Genomic DNA, 10,486 nt, shown 5'->3' on the forward strand with positions numbered 1-10,486 from the left:
ACATGGAGTCAGATCCTCATCTCTTCCCTCATCCTGGGACCCTGTGAACACCACCACAGCCTCCCAGGGATTCCATTCCAGAGGCAGCTCCAGTGCTGAGCCTGGATTCAACCACTATCCCACAGATTTAATTTGGATGGATAAGACACAAAACAGCAGCCTGGACTTTATCTCCAGTAGTGAAGGTGCAATTTTTTGAAATTTGGTATTTAAAATTATTATAGTAAAAAATTTGGTATTTGAAATTATGATGGTAAAAATATTGGTATTTGAAATTATGATGGTAAAAAATTTGCTATTTAAAATTATTGTAGTAAAAAATTTGGTATTTGAAATTATGATGGTAAAAATATTGGTATTTGAAATTATTGTAGTAAAAAGTTTGGTATTTGAAATTATGATGGTAAAAATATTGGTATTTGAAATTATTATAGTAAAAAATTTGGTATTTGAAATTATTATAGTAAAAAGTTTGGTATTTGAAATTATGATGGTAAAAAGTTGGGTATTTGAAATTATTATGTCAACCTGGGATATTCATTCCAGCCAATGGCATTAGCCTTCTCTTTACCTTTCCTTTTTTTATTATTAATGAGATTATTATATGATTTATTATTATTAATAAATATTAATAATCATTATTATTACTTTTCTATTATTATTATTATTATTATTATTATTATTATTATTATTATTATTATTATTATTATTATCTCCTTTTAATTATTAAGGAGATTTAATTATCCTATTTTTTTCCTTACCCGTTTTATTCCTCATCCCCAGCAAGAGAGTTGTTTCCCATATAGAAACACTCATTTAAATGTGAAACAGATTATTTCAAGCCCAAAATGAGGTGTTCTATACTTAATAAAAAGCTACAGAATCCTGTAACAGTTTCAAGGAGCTCCAACACTGTCACAGGTAAGAAAATTCCTCAATAAATGATGGACCAAATGCAGCAGTTACACAATTACACAGTGCCAAAAAACTGCTTAAATGAGGGGAAAATTCCAGGGAATGGGGAATATCAGTGCTACAAAGCAGTTCATTTTTCATATGCTGTTGGACAGCTTCTCCCAGGAATCTGCAGGCAGCAAATGCTTTGGGAATTGTCCTTTCCACTGGAACCATCATCCATTTACACCTGAAACCTCAGCACCCACCACTCTGGGGTTGGGATGGAGCAGAGAACATCAGTGAGGATCCCCAAGGGGGCATTTTCCAAAGCACCAGGATTTCTGGATAAAATGATTATTTCTGAGGTGTTTAAGGCACTGGGAGTTGCAGGGGGATGAACCAAACTCGGCCAATCCTGCACTGAGGTCTCAGCCAAGCCCTTCTGCAGCAGGGATGAAGCTTTCATTTAAAAAAAAATTGAGTTTTCACCTCGTGAAACAACAAAGTTCCTCACTCTCACCAACTCAAACATTACCAGCAGCTTTGCTGCTGCAACAGGAACCACGTGGGAGGTTTGCCAATCCTAAAGCTTTAGGATTTTAGCGTTTCTTTCTGAAAGGCATTTCAGGATTTTAGGTTTTTTCTGTATCTCCCTAAGAGCAGCTCTGCTTTTGGCTTTTAACAGAGTGGGACCAAAGCTCTGTGGGGATGGAAAGAGCCACCCCAGCAGCTCCTCACCTGCTGCTCCCACTCTACACAATTCCAACACCTTTTCTGCTCTGCTCTCTCCCTATGCCTCTAAATGCAGCCTCTGCTCAACACCTTCCTCCTTTCAACACAAGCCCTGTGGTATTTTCACCTCTTTTGCCACCAAGAAACAACTCAGCAGGATGTGGTGTCCACACCTCCCACCCCGTCCACACCCACTGGAATTATTTTATATTATTTATACATTATTTTAATTCATTTATATATATTATTTAAATTTTATATTATTTTATATAATTGAAAATATTTCAATATATAAATATTTTATTTATCTATACATATTGTTTATATTTTATATAATTCCATATAAACGTTTATATATTAATATAGAATTATTTAATGCATTTATACATATTACTTATATTTTATATTATTCCATATAAACGTTTATATATTAATATAGAATTATTTAATTTATCTATACATATTACTTATATTTTATATAATTTTACAGAATTTGTATATATTTGATATAGAATTATTTAATTTATTTATACATATTACTTATATTTTATATAGTTTTATAGATTTTTATATATTTGATATAGAATTATTTAATTTATTTATACATATTACTTATATTTTATATAATTTTACAGAATTTTTATATATTTGATATAGAATTATTTAATTTATTTATACATATTACTTATATTTTATATAATTTTACAGAATTTTTATATATTTGATATAGAATTATTTAATTAATTTATACATATTACTTATATTTTATATAGTTTTATAGATTTTTATATATTTTATATAGAATTATTTAATTAATTTATACATATTATTTCTATTTTATATAATTTTACAGACTTTTAATATATTTGATATAGAATTATTTAATTAATTTAGACATATTATTTCTATTTTATATTATTTATAAATATACTTTCTATATTTATAGATTTATTTCTAAATCATAAACATATTATTTATGTATTTTTATTTATAATTTATATATTTTACACCCCTAAGTGTCCTGGCTACCAGCTGCAGCTTTCCCTTCCCTGTTCTGTATTCTGCCTCACTGAAAGGCAGGATACAGCAGCTAGAACATGGATTTAGGCATTTCAAAGTACACAAAATAAACCTCTCCCTGCCCCACACTCTGTGGTCAGGCTCTGCCCTTGATAAAAAAACATAATCTACTGAAAACCAAGGCTGTGACTTTCCCATCTGCTCCAATAAAGTTCCCCTCCAAACCTGCAGGATCCTAAGGAGAGTCCTGCCCTCTCTCCATCAGATTAATGTCACCAATTCCTTACCCTCATTTAGCAAAATTGGAGTTCTTGTCCCCCCCAATGTCACCAATTCCTTACCCTCATTTAGCAAAATTGGAGTTCTTGTCCCCCACAATGTCACCAATTCCTTACCCTCATTTAGCAAAATTGGAGTTCTTGTCCCCACAATGTCACCAATTCCTTACCCTCATTTAGCAAAATTGGAGTTCTTGTCCCCCCCAATGTCACCAATTCCTTACCCTCATTTAGCAAAATTGGAGTTCTTGTCCCCCCACAATGTCACCAATTCCTTACCCTCATTTAGCAAAATTGGAGTTCTTGTCCCCCCCCAATGTCACCAATTCCTTAACCTTATTTAGCAAAATTGGAGTTCTTGTCCCCCCCAATGTCACCAATTCCTTACCCTCATTTAGCAAAATTGGAGTTCTTGTCCCCCCCAATGTCACCAATTCCTTACCCTCATTTAGCAAAATTGGAGTTCTTGTCCCCCCCAATGTCACCAATTCCTTACCCTCATTTAGCAAAATTGGAGTTCTTGTCCCCCACAATGTCACCAATTCCTTACCCTCATTTAGCAAAATTGGAGTTCTTGTCCCCCCCAATGTCACCAATTCCTTACCCTCATTTAGCAAAATTGGAGTTCTTGTCCCCCCCAATGTCACCAATTCCTTACCCTCATTTAGCAAAATTGGAGTTCTTGTCCCCCACAATGTCACCAATTCCTTACCCTCATTTAGCAAAATTGGAGTTCTTGTCCCCCCCAATGTCACCAATTCCTTACCCTCATTTAGCAAAATTTGAGTGTTTGTCCTCCCCTCTTTCCTTCTCCAGAGGAGCAAACAGCTCAGGAGCTCCCATTTCCCACATCCCAGCCCATGGATGGGCACCACCAGCCTTTATTTGCCCCCAGAATAATCCTGCAGAGGATTATTATTAATCATTGATTATTAAAGCACCTTTCTCCAGCCACAATTACCTCTTGTCTATCCAAAACTGTTGAGGAAACCAATGCCCACAATGAGAAACTCCTGCACCATCCTGCCAGTGGGCTGGGAAGGGGCTGAAGAGTCTTCAAACCTTTGTTTTTCCACGGAGCAGGCTCAGGCTGGTGGTCAAACACTTCTCTGCTCACACCTGGGGCTGGGAAGGCAAGCACAGAACAGATGGTTCAGTTCCCCTGGCAGCTCTGAAAACCAAATGCATTTCTTTACTGCAGGATATAACACGTGCATGGGAGAAAGCAGCAGTGCAGATGGGAACACCTGCCCCAGGAAGGTTTTTTCCATCCCACCGAAGCCATGGTGCAAATAAATCATTTCCTAAAGCTGATTTTGCACAGTGCAGACCACCACAAGTGCTCATGTGTGGGGAAATGCAAGAGCAGGGGTGGCTGGGACACAAATGAGGTTAAAAGCTGCAATCTGAGGCGGAGTAGAAAATCCCTTTTGTCCCTGCTCCCTTCACAGAATCCCAGCATTTTTTAAGGTTGGAAAAGCCCTCCTGGATGGTCGAGTGCCAGCTGTGCCTGGTCCCCACCTTGTCCCCAGCCCAGAGCACTGAGTGCCACCTCCAGGCATTCCCTGGGCACCTCCAGGGATGGGCACTCCAAACCTGCCTAGGCCTGAGCACCTTTTCCATGGGGAAAATATTCCTGTAAATTTTCCCCTTACATTCCCTTAATTTCCCTTACATTCCTTTAATTTTCCTTACATTTCTTACATTTCACTTAATTTTCCTTACATTTCCCTTACATTCCCTTAATTTTCCTTACATTCCCCTTACATTCCTTAATCTCCCTTAATATTCCCCTTAAATTCCTTAATCTCCCTTAATATTCCCCTTACATTTCCTTAAATTTCCCATACATTCCCTTAATTTTCCTTACATTTCCCTTTCATTCCCTTAATTTCCCTTACATTCCCTTGCATTCCCTTAATTTTCCTTACATTCCGTTTCCCTTACATTCTCTTAATTTTCCTTACATTTCCTTACATTCCCCTTACATTTTCCTTACATTCTCTTAATCTTCCTTACATTTCCCTTACATTCCCTTAATTTCCCTTACATTTCCCTTTCATTCCCTTAATTTCCCTTACATTTCCCTTACATTCCCTTAATTTTCCTTACATTTCCCTTACATTCCATTTCCCATACATTCTCTTAATTTTCCTTACATTTCCCTTACATTCCCCTTACATTTCCTTAAATTTCCATTACATTCCCTTAAGTTTCCTTACATTCCCTTAATTTTCCTTACATTCCCCTTACATTTTCCTTACATTTCCCTTACATTCTCTTAATTTTCCTTACATTTCACTTACATTTCCCTTACATTCCTTACATTTCCCTTGAATTCCTTAATCTCCCTTACATTCCCTTAACTTTCCCCCTCCAAAGGAAATTTTTCCCTTACTCATCTGCAGCAGAAAAAAATTAGCAGCAATGGCTAAAAATGATCCTGAGCATGAAAAATGTTTTGTGGAAGGGTGGTGCCCTCCCAGCCACCCCTCCTGCTCCTGGGCAGGCAGTGGGGAACTGGATCCCTCCTGGTACCTCACAGGCAGCATCTCCACCCTCTGCACTGGGAAGAAATCACCAAAAACCTCCTGGATTTTTCCAAGATTTCACTGACAATAAATCAAACCCCTTGGAAAAGCAATGCCAGGCTCAGCACTATGCCCTGAGTCACCCAGGGGACATTTTCCTGCCCATGCACGTGGGATAATATGCCATGGCCAGCTGGATCTTGCTGGGAAATCACATTTGGAAGCACTTTAACCAGGATTCATCGGTTTAAAAACCTTCTAAAAATCACGGTGCAGAGAAACTAAACACTAAAGAATTCTCCAAAGATCCAGAGACCTGCAGGGAACCAGAGCTGGCTGGAAGGAATCTGAGTGACCAAAGGAACCCGAGAACACATCCTCCAATTTTCACTGTACCTCAACAAGGTCCTGCTAAAACACACCTGAGCCCTTTTGGGAAAAAAAACTTAACAACTTCATTTAGACAATTATTTTTTAGAGCACTGACAGACAGAGGTCTGATACCCTGAATCCTGGTTCATTTTAGCACCACAGGATTAAGAAAGCAAGAAGAAAATATGGAAGTGGCTTCTCCAACAAGACAAGGATCCCTGCTGGGGTTGTGCCATCCAGAGCTGGGTGCAGGGGCGCCATCCCTGGCAGGGAAACGCTTCTCCATTGCTACCAGTGATTTACTCCCAGGTGTAACCCTGGAGGAGGAGCCTGGGCAGCCTCCAGGACCTGCTCCCAGTACCTGCCAGGCAGGGTTGATTTATGGGGTGGGCACCTGCTGGGTCTTAAACCTTCCTCAAGGGATGTTCCACATGCCAGGATAAAAAGCTGCTAAGACTCAGCTCAGGTCTATCAAAGCAAAGTCAGTGCAATTGGAGCTCACAGCAGGAAGCACACTGCATGCCCCATACACATTGGAATGATTTTATATTATTTATATTTTAATTTATTTATACATAGTATTTATATTTTATATTATTCCATAAAACGTTTATCTATTAATATATAATTATTTAATTTATTTATACATGTTATTTAAATTTTATATATTATATAATTTTATATTTTTTATATACAATTAATTAATCTATACATATTATTAATATTGTCCATTATCCCATATAAACGTTTATATATTAATATATAATTATTTATTTACTTATATTTATATTATTTTATAATTTTAAAATATATTCTATATATAATTATCTATACATATTATTTATATCTTATATTATTCAATATAAATATTTATATATTAATATATAATTATTTAATTTATTTATACATATTACTTATATTTTATATTATTTTATAGAACTATTTATATATTTTATATACAGTTATTTATACATATTTCTATTATATATTATTTCATATAAACGTTTACATATTAATATATAATTATTTATACATATTACTTATAATCTATATTATTTTATAGACATTTTTATATGTTTTATATAGAATTATTTAATTTATTTATACATATTATTTATATCTTATATTATTTTATAAAATTTCTATATATTTATATAGAATTATTTAATTAATTCATACATATTGTTATATTTCTATTATTTTATATTATTTAAAATATATTTATATATTTATTTATATATTCATATATATATTTATAAATCATAAATATATTCTTTATGTATTTTTATTTATAATTTATACAGTCATTGTACACCCCTGAGTGTCCTGGCTACCAACTGCAGCTTTCCCTTCCTTGTTCTGTATTCTGCCTCACTGAAAGGCAGGATACAGCAGCTAGAACATGGATTTAGGCATGCCAAATACACAAAATAGACCTCTCCCTGCCCCACACTCTGTGGTCAGGCTCTGCCCTTGAAAAAACACCCCTAAATTCCATAAGAATTAAAAATTAAAAGGGAGGGTTGTACATTAGAGGGGAATCTTTGGGAAATCTCTGGTATCAGGTGTTATGGGAAGTTTGTACCTCTCAGCCAATGGGGAAAGAGAGAAGGGAAATGTGGCTGGAAATTGGGATTAAAAGGAGGCTGCATCCTCCAAAAATGTGAGAGATCCCAGGGCAATGCCCCATGGCCTCTCCCTTTATTGGGATAAAGTCAAAGGACTCCTCTGTCTCCTTTTTGGACAGAAACCTCTGGTGTTTGTGGGTTAATTTTCCTGACAGCAGGGTGAGGGGTGAGAGCTCTGGGTTTAACCCCATCCCTGGGGTCTCCCTGGGAATCCCACACCCCCTGAGCTGCCTGAGAGCAGTGACAGGAATAGAGGATTTGTCTTTCCAAACGAGCTGTGGGGCTGCTGGTAGATAAAACCAGCACTGGGAGATAAAAGAAACAATGATTCCAGTGATTGATAAATGGAAAAAGGTATTTATCTTTAGAAATAAACTTTAGGTTTGCTGATAAACGAAATTAAACATTGAGAGATGAAAGAAACAATGGGGAAAACCCCTAAATTCGGTAAGAATTAAAAATTAAAAGGGAGGGTTGTACATTAGAGGGAAATCTTTGGGAAATCTTCGGTATCAGGCATATTGGGAAGTTTGTACCTCTCAAGTACCTCAGAAATGGGGAAAGAGAGAAGGGAAATGTGTCCAGGAAATTGGGATAAAAAGGAGGCTGCGTTCTCCAAAAATGTGAGAGATCCCAGGGCAATGCCCCATGGCCTCTCCCTTTATTGGGATAAAAAAGCCAAAGGACTCCTCTGTCTCCTTTTTGGACATAAACCTCTGGTGTTTGTGGGTTAATTTTCCTGACAGCAGGGTGAGGGGTGACAGCTCTGGGTTTAACCCCATCCCTGGGATCTCCCTCTGACCCTTTCCAGGGCTCGTCTGAACCCAACCCACTGCAAAGCTGCTCCTCTGCACTGCTCCCAGCACACTCATTAACCACAGGGGGAAATCTCCAAAATTCCCATTTTAAAGGGGAACAAGAAGCTTTTCCACAGCACAAAAACCGCCCCACACAAGGTGCTTCAGCTACCAACGCTGCTGGGGTTCCCTGTGTTCACCTTAAACCACATGAAGAGAGCCAAAAGCAATTTAAAAGAGCTGGGTAAGGATGTGACACCAGGGCCTTCCAGCAACAGGAAATGTGGCTGTTCTTCCCTCCCCTGTTTGGCAGATCCCTCGTGGTCTGGGCTGTTTACTTGCCCTCACACACACTGATAACAGGAACACTCTTTTTACTCTTTTTTTGGTGCTGGTTTCCCCCTGGCCTGGAACATGTCCTGCAGCTGTGTTTATGATGCAGAGCCTTATTAGGCTGCATTTTAGCAGAGCCTGAATTTAAAAGTTTCATTTCTGAGGAGCTGGAAGCCTTCATAGGAGGTGGGAGTTGTTTGGAAAACAAAAATAAAGATGTTTAAAGATACCATAATGGTTCTCACTGAAGTCCATGGGAATTTATCAGCATCTCTGATGAACAAAAATTAAAGCAGATGTTGAAAACCCAGAAGTTTGAGCTTTAGCTGAGATCCCCATGGGAAAATTTTCCAGCCTGCAGAAACCACAAAGGGGATGGGAGCTCTTGTTCATGGCCATGAACAATTCCAGAAGTAATTCCTAGGTCAAAGTCTCTTTTCCAAAGCAGACTTTGCCTTTCCAAAGCCACCACCAATCTTTGCAAAACTTTCCCCTATAGATATCGCTCACGTGGACAAGATAGAGCCAGGATTGTACTCTGGAAGGAAGAGGCAAAGGGTGTCTTTACAACACCCCAGGGACAAAGAGAACACCAATAAACTGAGCTCCAGCCCCTCAAGCCTCTGCACAAGCTGGGAAGGAGTCACAGCCACCCTGGCTGACACAAGGGTGGTGACAGGGACGGGGTTTTGGGGACTGGGCTCTCCCAGCCTCAAGCTGCTCTTGGCATGCAGCTCTGAGAGCCACGAGGAACCAAAGGCACCCTCAGAGAGCTGAGAGCTCAGAGCAGGCTGTGCCTCAGTGCCAGGGGGGAAAGCTGGGCTGGCCCTGGAATGGTTTGGGTTGGAAGGAACCTTAAACTCATCTTGTTCCTGTCACTGCCATGGCAGAGACACCTTCCACTGTCCCAGGTTGCTCCAAGCCCTGCCCAACCTGGCCTTGGACACTTCCAGGGGTGGGGCAGCCACAGCTGCTCTGGGCCCCCTGTGCCAGGGCCTGCCCACCCTCACACAGAAGGATTTCTTCCAATATCAAAGCCAAATTTCCCATTTTTCAGTTGAATCCATTTCCCTTTGTCCTGCCAGTCCAGTTCTGATGAAGAGTCCCTCCTGGTCCTCATTCACAGTCTTATCTTCACCCACCCGAGAGGAGCAGCATGAGAAACACCAACATCCCCTTTTCTCACCATCCCACGAGCCTCAACAGCAGCTCAGGCGGTTCAGGACCTCATCCTGCCCTGAACCTCTGTCCAGGTCAGAGCTGGAGCAGCCCAGCAGCAACAACCAAAGCAATCCCTCGGCCAAGGGGGCTGCAAACACCTCCATGGCCCAAAGGACATCTCCTCTCCATGAGCAAACAGCTCAACCACCACCCCAGGAGACCTCACTGGCTTCTCTTCACTCAAACCCTTCCACACCCCTCGTGTGTCCTCAGACACACATTTGTGTCCCCAGCCACATCTAAAACGTGCACAGGCTGCACAGTTGCACGTGTGCAGTAAATGTGCACATTTTACTCCAGAAAACGTGCAATTGTAGAGCCTGGAAATGCAGCACATGCATCTGAAAGGAGAGGCTGGCTGCAGGATCCAAGAGCTCCCCTGCACAAAGGGCAGCAGTGCCAGGGAACGCTGCCAGCTCGGGGCTGGGTCAGGCTGTGTGCATTGCTAAACCTTGGCCTGACCTCTCACTGCATCTGGGGACAGGAAATCCTGAGGGCAGCTAAAAACCCCCAGCCTGATCTTCAGATGCAATAGCAGAACTAGGCATGAAGGTCAAGGCAGGCAGATAAGGAGATGAAATAGCTGTGACCCACAATTAATCCACAGCTCCTCTGTGGAGCCCAGCACATCCCATCCCCATCCTGAAACAACACACAGGAGCTCAAACCCAAGAGCT

General features: G+C 39.6%; 1 long non-coding RNA gene across 4 annotated transcripts in view; it reads right to left on the bottom strand.

Annotated features, from left to right (window-relative positions):
- LOC143695713 (uncharacterized) overlaps positions 1-10,486 on the bottom strand; it is a 28,153-nt gene that overhangs the window by 10,166 nt on the left and 7,501 nt on the right. For all 4 annotated transcript variants that reach the window (XR_013185227.1, XR_013185229.1, XR_013185228.1 and 1 more), the window contains one exon: positions 3,889-4,052. This is a non-coding gene — a long non-coding RNA (uncharacterized LOC143695713). The remainder of the gene's footprint in view (positions 1-3,888; positions 4,053-10,486) is intronic.

This window comes from Agelaius phoeniceus, chromosome 25 (assembly GCF_051311805.1).
Source record: "Agelaius phoeniceus isolate bAgePho1 chromosome 25, bAgePho1.hap1, whole genome shotgun sequence".
NCBI classification, from domain to species: domain Eukaryota; kingdom Metazoa; phylum Chordata; class Aves; order Passeriformes; family Icteridae; genus Agelaius; species Agelaius phoeniceus.